We start from the raw sequence: 12,578 nt of genomic DNA on the forward strand, positions 1-12,578 counted from the left end.
ATGGCTAAGCCCTGTCTCTACTAAAAATACAAAAATTTGCTGGGTGTGGTGGCATGAGCCTGTAATCCCAGCTACTCAGAGGCTAAGGCTGGAGAATCATCCCAGAGGCAGAGGTTGCAGTGAACCAAGATCGTGCCACTGCACTCCAGCCTGGGTAACAGAATGAGACTCCATCTCAAAAAAAAAAAAAAAAAAAAAAAAAAAGATGGTACACTTGGATAGGGCTCTTACCATGAATAGAGTTGGCAGGACTGGAAGTCCTGATTCGGTTGAGTCAGTGAGTGAATATGAAGGCATAGGCCATTACTGTAGAGATTGTAAGCACTGTACACTTAGGATACACTACATTTGTAAAACCTTTTTCTAAAATAATAATTAAGGCTGGGCATGGTGGCTCATGCCTGTAATCCTAGCACTTTGGGAGGCCCAGGCAGAAGGACTGCTTGAGCCCAAGAGTTCAATAACAGCCTGGGAAACAGAGATCCCATCTCATAATTTTTTTTATTTTTTTATTTTTTTTTTTTTTTTTTTTTTTTTTTTTTTGAGACGGAGTCTTGCTCTGTTGCCCAGTCTGGAGTGCAGTGGCGCGATCTCGGCTCACTGCAAGCTCCGCCTCCCGGGTTCACGCCATTCTCCTGCCTCAGCCTCCCGAGTAGCTGGGACTACAGGCGCCCACAACCGCGCCCGGCTAATTTTTTGTATTTTTAGTAGAGACGGGGTTTCACCGTGGTCTCGATCTCCTGACCTTGTGATCCGCCCGCCTCGGCCTCCCAAAGTGCTGGGATTACAGGCGTGAGCCACCGCGCCCGGCCTTTTTTATTTTTTTATTTTTTTGAGACGGAGTCTTGCTCTGTTGCCCAGTCTGGAGTGCAGTGGTGCAATCTCAGCTCACTGCAACCTCCACCTCCTGGGTTCAAGCGATTCTCCTGCCTCAGCCTCCCAAGTAGCTGGGACTACAGGCACGTGCCCCCACGCTCAGCTAATTTTTGTATTTTTTAGTAGAGACAGGGTTTCACCGTGTTAGCTAGCATGGTCTCGATCTACTGACCTCAGATTATCTGCCCGCCTTGGTCTCTCAAAATGCTGGGATTATAGGCATGAGCCACTGTGCTCGGCCATCAAAAGTCTTGTAATTAATCTTCAGTTGCAAAAGATTTGGTTAAATTAGGAAGCCTACATCACCTGGTACAGACTTCTAGGGAACATTCTAAGTATGGTTGGTTGTTTTTAATTTCCAAAAGTTCAGTTAAATCTCTGGTCAAAGTGAACCAGTAGCCAGTGCCACTATGGGTCAAGCTAAACACGTTAGAAAACCTGACTTCTGCCAGGCGCGGTGGCTCACGCCCGTAATCCCAGCACTTTGGGAGGCCGAGGCAGGCAGATCACGAGGACAGGAGATTGAGACCGTACTGGATAACACGGTGAAACCCCATCTCTACTAAAATTACAAAAAATTAGCCAGGCATGGTGGCACATGCCTGTAGTCCCAGCTACTTGGGAGGCTGAGGCAGGAGAATTGCTTGAACCCAGGAGGTGGAGGTTGCAGTGAGCCAAGATTGCGCCCCTGCACTCCAGTCTGGGCAACAGAGCGAGACTTTGTCCCAAAAAAAGAAAGAAAAAAGAAAATCTGACTTCCCAGCTATAGGAAGAAAAGAACCTGAGAAAGCTTATACCAGCAGCGCGTTGAGAATCTTCAGTGATAAAGCTTAACATTCTATGCGTGAATATCCCCTTCCATAATCTACAAATAGTGTACAAATTATTTTTTTCTATTAGGAAGGCAATACATGATCATTAAAAAAACAGAACTATCGGCCGGGCGCAGTGGCTCACGCCTGTAATCCCAGCACTTTGGGAGGCCGAGGTGGGCGGATCACGAGGTCAGGAGATCGAGACCATCTGGCGAACATGGTGAAACCCCGTCTCTACTAAAAATACAAAAAAATTAGCCGGGCGTGGTGGCGGGCGCCTGTAGCCCCAACTACTAGGGAGGCTGAGGCAGGAGAATGGCGTGAACCCGGGAGGCGGAGCTTGCAGTGAGCCGAGATCGCGCCACTGCACTCCAGCCTGGGCGACAGAGCCAGACTCCGCCTCAAAACAAACAAACAAACAAAAAAACAACAGAACTATCGACTTTAAAAAATGAATCTCCCCCCCCATCCAAATCACTTGCTCATGAGACTATCAACGCAAAAGCTATTTTTTGTTTTTGTTTTGTTTCATTTTGTTTTTTTCTTGAGACGGAGTCTCCCTCTGTCTCCCAGGCTGGAGTGCAGTGGTACAATCTTGGCTCACTGCAACCTCTGACTTCTGGGTCCAAGCGATTCTCCTGCCTCAGCCTCCTGAGTCACTGGGACTACAGGCATGCACCACCACGGCTGGCTCGATTTTTGTGTTTTTGTAGAAACGGGTTTTCACTATGTTGGCCAGGTTGGTCTTGAATTCCTGACCTGGAGTGATCTACCCGCCTTGACCTCCCAAAGTGCTGGATTACAGGTGTGAGCCACCACGCCCGGCTTTGGTCTTTTTTTTTTTTAATACATATAGAAGTAAATTTTCCAACCTATTCCCACATACAATCACTTTTACCAATTTCTCACGTGTGTGTATGCAAAAATGGGATAAAATAACTTATTTTTACAACTTTTGGTCTTATTATTCCTTTGACATATTTGCATACTAATACATAAAGATCTTTTAATGATTTTAAAGTTCTGTTGTTTGAATGAACCATTTCCTACCTATTGATAGATGTTCAAATTGTTTCCAGTTACACAAACAATTCTGTGGATAACAGCTTCATACATATCTTTGTGAATTTGTACACAATGCATCAAACCAGATTACAAAGTTAAGCTTCTAGTGCATAGAATGCTGGCATATATTAGAACCTAAATAAATATTTATGAATGAAGGAAGTGCTCCTTGACCTCTTGAACCAAATCTAAGATCTGGAAGATCTGAAATAATGATCTAAATCCCTGGAAAGAACTCTAGAAAAAACAATACATCCCTGTTAGCACATGAGGATTAGGGGACAGAACCAAAACATATTTTACAAGAATATAGTGCAACATGGGTGGGCACTAGTGATTTCTTCTTCACCACCAAGGACCTCATGCAGAAATATTTTGCTTGGCAAACAAGTAATGATTACATACATTTTTACTTTTTTTTTTTTTTTAAGAAGACAGGGTCTCATGCTCACCAGACTGGAGTGCAGTGACACAAACAAATCTTACTGCAGCCTCGACTTCCTGGGTTCCAGTGATCCCCCTGCCTCAGCTTCCTGTGTCACTGGGACCACAGGTGCGTGCCGCCATGCCCGGCTAATGTTTTTACCTATTTAGGCACAATTTTAAGTCCTGAAAGCTATGATGTGACTCACAGCAAAATCAAGCCTATGAAATGGGGGTCTGTATTTAAAGGGGATCTACTTAATTCTAGAGAACACAAGATTCAGTGAAGGAGAATGCCTGTATAGACACCTCCTGAAAACATACAGGTATTCTTGTAGGGAAACATCCACCCGAAGACAGCCCAGTACCAAGCTTTATGTCATTGGGAATACCAAACCTGATGTCATCGGGAAGCTGGGTTCCCCTGTTGGCAACTGATTCCAGCTGGACTCATCTACAATGTTCTGGCCTTGCCCAGGCAACTAAAGCTCGATTCCAGAGAGCTCATCAGGAGAGTTGAGCTAATCCCTCTGAAGGTGTATAGCCTGTCCCTAGCCCCAAGCCCTCCTGATTCCCAGGCTTTCCAAACAAGCCTGTTAATGTGAGTAGCAGTGGCATGACAGAACAACATGGTGAAACTCCATTCAATTATTTTCTCACCTCAATGGCTCAGGGACATGTCTCATGGCTGAAACTCACTAGGTTCTAGGTCCTAAGATCTGACCTTAGGACCAGAGCCCTCTGAGCTAGAGAGGTCTGGCATGATCCTGGACATCAGTCAGTAGCTGGATACCCAGAATCATCCTCCCATGAATAACAGAGAAACAGTGTTGGATCTTCCATGTGTATCCTGACAGTTTAGAGATGTTCATGACAATGGCTTCACTACAGAAGTTTAGGCTTTGAATGCTTCATTACTTGCTATCAAAGAAAGGAGATTCAACATTTTTTAAATTTTTTATTGATTGATTGAGATGGAGTTCTGTTCTTGTAACCCAAGCTGGAGTGCAATAGCGCGATCTCTGGTCACTGCAACCTCCTCCTCCTGTGTTCAAATGATTCTTCAGCCTCAGCCTCCCAAATTGCTGGGATTACAGGCACCTGCCACCATGCCCAGCTAATTTTTGTATTTTTATTAGAGACAAGGTTTCACCATGCTGGCCAGGCTGGTCTCAAACTCCTAACCTCAGGAGATCTGCCCACCTTGGCCTCTCAAAATGTTTGGATTACAGACGTAAACTACCACTCTTGCTCTGTTGCCCAGACAGAGTATAGAGGCTCGATCTCCTGGGCTCACTGCAGCCTCCGCTGTGGAGTGCAGAGGCTTGATCTTGGTTCACTGCAGCCTCTGCTTCCCAGGCTTAAGCAATCCTACCACCTCAGCCTCCTGAGTAGCTGGGACCACAGATGCACACCACCACACCTGGCTAATTTTTGTATTTTTTAATAAAGATGGGGTTTCAGTATGTCACCCAGGCTGGTGTCAACTTCTGGACTCAAGCGATCCTCCTACTTCAGCCTCCCAAAGTGCTAGGATTCCAGGCATGAGCCACCGCGCCCAGCCTCCTTTAGAAACCCTCTGACTCGGCCGGGCGTGGTGGCTCACGCCTGGAATCCTAGCACCTTGGAAGGCCAAGGCAGGTGGATCACGAGGTCAGGAGTTCAAAACCAGCCTGGCCAACATAGTGAAACCCCATCTCTACTAAAAATACAAAAATCAACCAGACATGGTGGCACGTGCCTGTAATCCCAGCTACTGGGGAGGCTGAGGCAGGAGAATTGCTTGAACCCAGGAGGTGAAGGTTGCAGTGAGCCGAGATCGCGTCACTGCACTCCAGCATGAGCAACAGAGTGAAACTTTGTCAAAAAAAAAAAAAAAAAAAAAAAAAAGGCCAGGCATGGTGGCTCATGCCTTACAATCCCAGCACTTTGGGAGGCCGAGGCGGGTGGATCACCTGAGGTCAGGAGTTCGAGACCAGCCTGACCAACATGGAGAAACCCTGTCTCTACTAAAAATACAAAATTAGCCAGGCATGGTGGCACATGCCTGTAATCCCAGCTACTAGGGAGGCTGAGGCAGGAGATTCACTTGAACCTGGGAGGTGGAGGTTGTGGTGAGCCAAGATCGTTCCATTGCACTCCAGCCTGGGCAACAAGAGCAAAACTTCATCTCAAAAAAAAAAAGGAAGGCGGCTGGGCATGGTGGCTCATGCCTGTAATCTCAGCACTTTGGGAGGCCGAGGCATGCGGATCATGAGGTCAGGAGACCGAGATCATCCTGGCCAAAATGGTGAAACCCTGTCTCTACTAAAAAAAAAAAAAAAAAAAAAAAAATTAGCCGGGCATGGTGTTGTGTGCCTGTAATCCCAGCTACTTGGGAGCCTGAGGCAGGAGAATCACTTGAACCAGGGAGTCAGAGGTTGCAGTGAGCTGAGATCACGCCACTGTACTCCAGCCTGGGCAATAGAGAGAGATTTTGTCTCAAAAAAAAAAAAAGGTAAAAAGAAACGCTCTGACTCCTCACCTTTAGGGTGGCTTAGATCTCAAAGACTTTATCCACAGTTTCCTTATGTTCTTTATATTGACTTACAGAGGACCACTGACTACATTTGCCCAACACAAGATCCCTCAAACTATTTAGTATTTGGTTAGCATAAAATCTTTAGAATTTTTATCTGACCAAGACATTCTAAAGCATGAGTATACAGTGGTTCATTAACATTCCGCTAACATTGATCAGTACATACTTACATCTAAGACATCTTGTGAATCCAGTGAATAAAAGCACGCCCATCATAACAGCAGTGAGGCACATCTGGAAGGTGAGGAATCCGTAATGCATTATCTTGTATCATTGAAAGTCCAATGATCTTGAATCATGGACAATCACAAATCCAGAGTTAGGGTCAGGCACAGGGGCTCACGCCTGTAATCCCAGCACTTTGGGAGGCCAAGGCAATCGGATCACGAGGACAGGAGATCGAGACCAGCTTGATCAACATGGTAAAATCCCGTCTCTACTAAAAATACAAAAAATTAGCTGGGCATGGTGGTGCACACCTGTAATCCCAGCTACTCAGGAGCTACTGAGGCAAGGAAAACTGCTTGAACTCGCGAGACAGAAGTTGTAGTGAGCCAAGATTGCGCCATCATACTGCAGTCTGGGTGATAAGATTAAGATCCCATCTCCAAAAAAAAAAAAAAAAAAAATTCCAGAGATTGGCCTAAGAAATTAAAGTGGGCACAGAAGAAGCAAAACCTCAGCACATAAGCTCCCCAGCATGTACCATACTTATCTTTAAGGTCCTGGGCTGAAACCCCTGATATACTAAATAGATCCACAGAGAGAAAGAACTTCGTTTCACTCAAATAAACTGGATCCCCAGACCAGACTGGTCACCTCACTTCCCTTTGTTTGCTTTAAGAGGACAGAAAAGATTACACCAGGAGAATTTAGAGCTTAACATGGGCGTGCTTTTTGTACTTTTGCCACCTGTATTCAATTCCCCTTCTTTGGGTAATTGCATTCTGATTTTCCTCTAAAGTCAGGGGTCAGCAAACCACAGCCCATGGGCCAAGCGCAGCCTACCCTCTGCTTCTGTAAATAAATTGTATTGGAATACAGCCATGCTCATTCTTTTACATATTTACTATGATGCTTGCATGCTACGATAGCAGGGTTGAGCGGCTGCAACAAAACCATATGTTCTGCGAAGCCTAAAATATTTACTATCTGGCTCTTTATAAGGAAAGGTTTAACACTTCTGCTCTAGGGGACCACAACCTCACTGACTCTCAATCCTTGTGAATTAGAACTAACTTATAATTTACCCATTAATACATTTCCTCTTCTGTTTGAGTTAGGTTTTCTGTCACTTGGCAAACAGTTGAGTCCTACCTGATACAAGGTTGGCTAAGCAGAAAGCACTCTTTCTCCTGGCCTGGCTTAAAGAAACACCCACCCTGGCTGAGCGCAGTGGCTCACGCCTGTGATCCCAGCACTTTGGGAGGCCGAGGCAGGCGGATCATGAGGTCAGGAGATCGAAACCATCCTGGCTGACACGGTGAAACCCTGTCTGTACTAAAAATACAAAAAATTAGCCAGGCATGGTGGCGGGCACCTGTAGTCCCAGCTACTCGGGAGGCTGAGGCAGGAGAATGGTGTGAACCCGGGAGGCGGAGCTTGCAGTGAGTGGAGATCGCGCCACTGCACTCCAGCCTGGGTGACAGAGCAAGACTCCGTCTCAAGAAAAACAAACAAACAAACAAAAAAAAAACAACACCCGCCCAAAGAAATGGCATCATAGATGGGCAGGAATTATGTTCCTTTCCCCAGAAGCTGCAGCTTGTTTCCTGCTAATGCAATCAAATATTTGAAATAGGAAGTTTCCCAGAAAATGCCAGGTTATGGTCACCCTCTGGTGATGCCTCATTTATGTACTGATAGCAGAAAAGGACAAGTGTGTGTGTTTGGTGAGGGGGCAGTAGCGCTATGGACCAGCAGATGGAGCAAGAGATGGACACTGGCTGCCTCCACATCTCGGGGTGTGGACTGTGTCGCAACAACCAACCAGCATCATGGAATAATTTGTCTGTAGCAGGCTCAGCACTTAGTGTTTTACACGTGTTATGTCACACAAAATCTACAACAACCCTGTAAGGCAGAAATTATTACTGCCCCAGTTTACAGATGAGGAAGCCAAACATCTGAGATATTGGCCGGGCGGTGGCTCACACCTGTAATCCCAGCACTTTGGGAGGCTGAGGTGGGAGGATCACCTGAGGTCAGGTGTTTGAGACCAGCCTGGCCAACATGGTGGAACCCCATCTCTACTAAAAATACAAACTTAGCTGGGTGTGGTGGCACATGCCTGTAGTTTCAGCTACTTGGGAGGTTGAGGCAGGAGAATCACTTGAATCCAGGAAGCGGAGGCTGCATTGAGATCATGCCACTGCACTCCAGCCTGGGCGAGACAGAGCGAGATTCCGTCTCAAAACAAACAAACAAACAAACACCAAATATCTGAGATACTGAGGAATTTCAGAAAGTTCACATGGCCAGGAGGTGATCGAGAGGGGATTCCAATTCAAGTCCAAACTCCAAAGCTCATGTGCTTCAACACGATACTTTACAACCAAGTCAACAAACCCTGAAGAAGTAGCAACTCTTTTCTCTACGCTTCAGCAAAGGTCCTGGGTAGGGTCTTATTGGTCTGGTGTGGGTTTTGTGCCATCCTTGCACCAATCACTGTGGTTAAGGTGCACATGGTGCATTGAATGGCAGGGCCTGGGTCACACACCCAACCATGAGGCTGAGGTGGGCCTATTCTCTTCTAAATGATGTGACAGTGGCAGTGCCAGCCTTTCCATGTAAAAGGGGCTTGGGACTTGAAGGACACAGCAATTTATGCATTGGAGAAACAACTATTGTCCACATTAAAGAATGCAGCAAGGAGGGGTAGGGTTTCAAAGATGAAAGGCTCGCCGGGCGCGGTGACTCAAGCCTGTAATCCCAGCACTTTGGGAGGCTGAGACGGGCGGATCACAAGGTCAGGAGATCGAGACCATCCTGGCTAACACGGTGAAACCCCGTCTCTACTAAAAAATACAAAAAACTAGCCGGGGCGAGGTGGCGGGCGCCTGTAGTCCCAGCTACTCGGGAGGCTGAGGCAGGAGAATGGCGTAAACCCGGGAGGCGGAGCTTGCAGTGAGCTGAGATCCGGCCACTGCACTCCAGCCTGGGCGACAGAGCCAGACTCAGTCTCAAAAAAAAAAAAAAAAAAAAAAAAAAAAAGATGAAAGGCTCTGTTGAGCATTTCTGGATGCCAGGTACTGTTTACGAGCTGTAAACTTTGCCCAAACTGAAACTGCTAAGGTAAAGGATGGGTGCAGTGATGCATGCCTATAATCTCAGCACTTTAGGAGGCCAAAGCAGGCAGATCACTTGATGCCAGGAGTTCCAGACCAGCCTGGCCAACATGGTGAAACTCTGTCTCTACTAAAAATACAAAAACTAGCCAGATGTGGTGGCACACACCTATAGTTTCAGCTACTTGGGACGCTGCGGTGGGAGGATCGCTTGAACCTGGGAAGCAGAGGTTGCAGTGAGCACAGATCGTGCCACTGCACTCCAGCCTGGGCAGAGTGAGACCCTGTCTCAAAAAAAAAATTTTTTTTAATCCCACAGCACTGCAGGTGGGGATCACATGGGTGACCAGCTCCCCCTGGTGCTTAAACAGTTTTTCATCCAGAATTTTCCTTTTTAGACTTTTATCATGGGGAAGTATGGCTATGCAACAAGATTGAACATAAGAATGGTTATTGAAAGATTGTCAAAAATGGTGAGAAGTTGGAAATAACCTGAACATCTCCCGCTTAATTTTGTTATGTCCATTCAATGCATATTATGTAGTTATTAAAAAGTAACGTTGAGATCCTGTGTGAAAAAAAATACAAAAAAGCACAGAGTGGCTGAATGGATAAAGACGTAAGCGAAGAGACAACTCAGAGTGGAAGAAAATATTGCAGACTGTCCATCTGACAAAGAATTAATAACCAGAGTGTATAAAGAACTCAAATAACTTAATCGCAAAAAAAAATTATTTAAGAAGGGCAAAAGATCTGAATAGACATTTCTCAAAAGAAACCTACAAATGGCCTACAGGTGTATGAAAAAATGCTAATCACCAGTCATCAAGGAAATGCAAATCAAAACCACAAGGAGGGCCAGGTGCAGTGGCTCATGCCTGTAATCCCAGCACTTTAGGAGGCTGAGGCGGGTGGATCACTTGAGGTCAGGAGTTCAAGACCAGCCTGGCCAACGTGGTGAAACCCTGTCTCAACTAAAGATACAAAAAATTAGCTGAACATGGTGGCACACGCCTGTAATCCCAGCTACTCAGGAGGCTGAGGCAGGAGAATCACTTGAACCTGGGAGATATATTTCAAGACAGCTATAAGAAAATAATTCAAAAATTCAAACTTTTCTTTTCTTTTTGAGACAGAGTCTTGCTCTTGTTGTCCAGGCTGGAGAGCAATGGCACAATCCCAGCTCACTGCAACCTCCACCTCCCAGGTTCAAGTGATTCTCCTGCCTCAGCCTCCCAAGTAGCTGGGATTACAGGCGCCTGCCACCATGCCCTGGTAATTTTTGTATTTTTAGTAGAGATGAGGTTTGGCCATGTTGGCCAGGCTGGTCTTGAACTTCTGACCTCATAATCCACCTGCCTCAGCCTCCCAAAGCACCAGGATTACAGGCGTGAGCCATCACACTCAGCCTATTAATTCAAACTTTTCTAGTGTAAAGAAAAGACCAGTGGCCTAGAATGGTGGCTCACGCCTGTAATCCCAGCACTTTGGGAGGCTGAGGCAGGAGGATTACTTGAGGTCAGGAGTTTGAGACCAGCCTGGGCAACATGGCAAGATCCTGTCTCTATAAAAAATAAAAAAAAAACTTAGCTGGGTGTGGTGGTGCACACCTGTAGTCCCAACTACTTGGGTGGCTGAGGCACGAGAATTGCTTGAACCTAGGAGACGGAAGTTGTAGTGACCCAAGATCATGCTACTGCACTCTAGCCTGGGTGACAGAGCAAGACTATGTCTAAAAAAAGAGAAAAAAAAAAAGACAAATATTGAAGGTGATGGATATCCCAGTTCCACTGGTTTGATCTTTACAAATGTAAATTATCACAGAGACCCTGAAGACATGAACACCTATTTTTTTTTTTTTTTTTTTTTTTGAGACGGAGTCTCACGCTGTTGCCCAGGCTGGAGTGCAGTGGCGCAATCTCGGCTCACTGCAAGCTCCGCCTCCCAGGTTCCCGCCATTCTCCTGCCTTAGCCTCCTGAGTAGCTGGGACTACAGGCGCCCGCCACCGCGCCCGGCTAATTTTTTGTATTTTTAGTAGAGACGGGGTTTCACTGTGGTCTCGATCTTCTGACCTTGTGATCCGCCCGCCTCGGCCTCCCAAAGTGCTGGGATTACAGGCTTGAGCCACCACGCCCGGCCATGAACACCTATTATGTATCAATAAAAAATATGCCTGAGGCTGCGTGCGGTGGCTCACGCCTGTAATCCCAGCACTTTGGGAGGCCAAGGCGGGCAGATCACGAGGTCAGGAGATCGAGACCATGCTGACTAACATGGTGAAATCCCGTCTCTACTAAAAATACAAAAAAAATTAGCTGGGCATGGTGGCAGGCGCCTGTAGTTCCAGCTACTCTAGAGGCTGAGGCAGGAGAATGGTGTGAACCTGGGAGATTGAGCTTGCAGTGAGCAGAGATTGTGCCACTGCACTCCAGCCTGGGCGACAGAGCGAGACTCCATCTCAAAAAAAAAAAATTATTATAAAATTATACATAGATTGGGCATGGTGGCTCATGCCTGCAGTTCCAGCATTCTGGGAGGCTGAGGCAGGTGGATCACTTGAAGTCAGGAGTTTGAGACCAGCCTGGCCAACATGGTGAAACCCTGTCTCTATTAAAAATAGAAAAATTAGCCGGGTATGGTGGAGGGTGCCTGTGGTCCCAGCTACTCGAGAGGCTGAGGTGGGAGAATCACTTGAACCGGGAGGTGGTTGCGGTGAGCTGAGATCATGCCACTGTACTCCAGCTCGGGTGACAGAGTGAGACTCAGTCTCAAACATTAAAAAAAAAAAAAAATTATACACAAAAGTAGAGAGAATAATAATGAACCTCTATATGCCCATTGCCCCAACTGATTCATTAATTATTTCTTATTTTGCTACACTTGTTTTATTTATTATTATTATTATTATTATTTTTGCAAACTGTCCCCTCTCTCTTGAAGTATGTTATTCATTTAGAGACAGGATCTCACCTGTCGCCCAGGCTAAAGTACAGTGGCACAATCTTGGCTCACTGCAGCCTCGAACTCCTGGGCTCAAGCGATCCTCCCACCTCAGCCTCCCAAGTAGTTGACATTACAGGTGTGGGCCACCACACTGGCTAATTTTTGTATTTTTTTTGTAGAGATGGGGTTTCACCATGTTGCCCAGGATGGTCTCAAACTCCCGGGGTTCAAGTGATCCTCCTGTGTCGGCCTCCAAAAGCACTGGGATTACAGGAGTGAGCCACTACCCTGGCTTGCAAGTATTTTTATTTTTTTGAGACAGAGTCTCGCTCTGTCACCCAGGCTGGAGTGCAGTGGTGCGATCTCTGCTCACTGCAAGCTCCGCCGCCTCCCGGGTTCACGCCATTCTCCTGCCTCAGCCTCCCGAGACGCTGGGACTACAAGTGCCTGCCACCATGCCCGCCTAATTTTTTTTTTTTTTTTGTATTTTTAGTAGAGACGGGGTTTCACCGTGTTCGCCAGGATGGTCTTGATCTCCTGACCTCATGATCCGCCCGCCTTGGCCTCCCAAAGTGCTGGGATTACAG

This window comes from Macaca thibetana, chromosome 20, assembly GCF_024542745.1.
Source record: "Macaca thibetana thibetana isolate TM-01 chromosome 20, ASM2454274v1, whole genome shotgun sequence".
Classification (NCBI taxonomy): Eukaryota; Metazoa; Chordata; class Mammalia; order Primates; family Cercopithecidae; genus Macaca; species Macaca thibetana.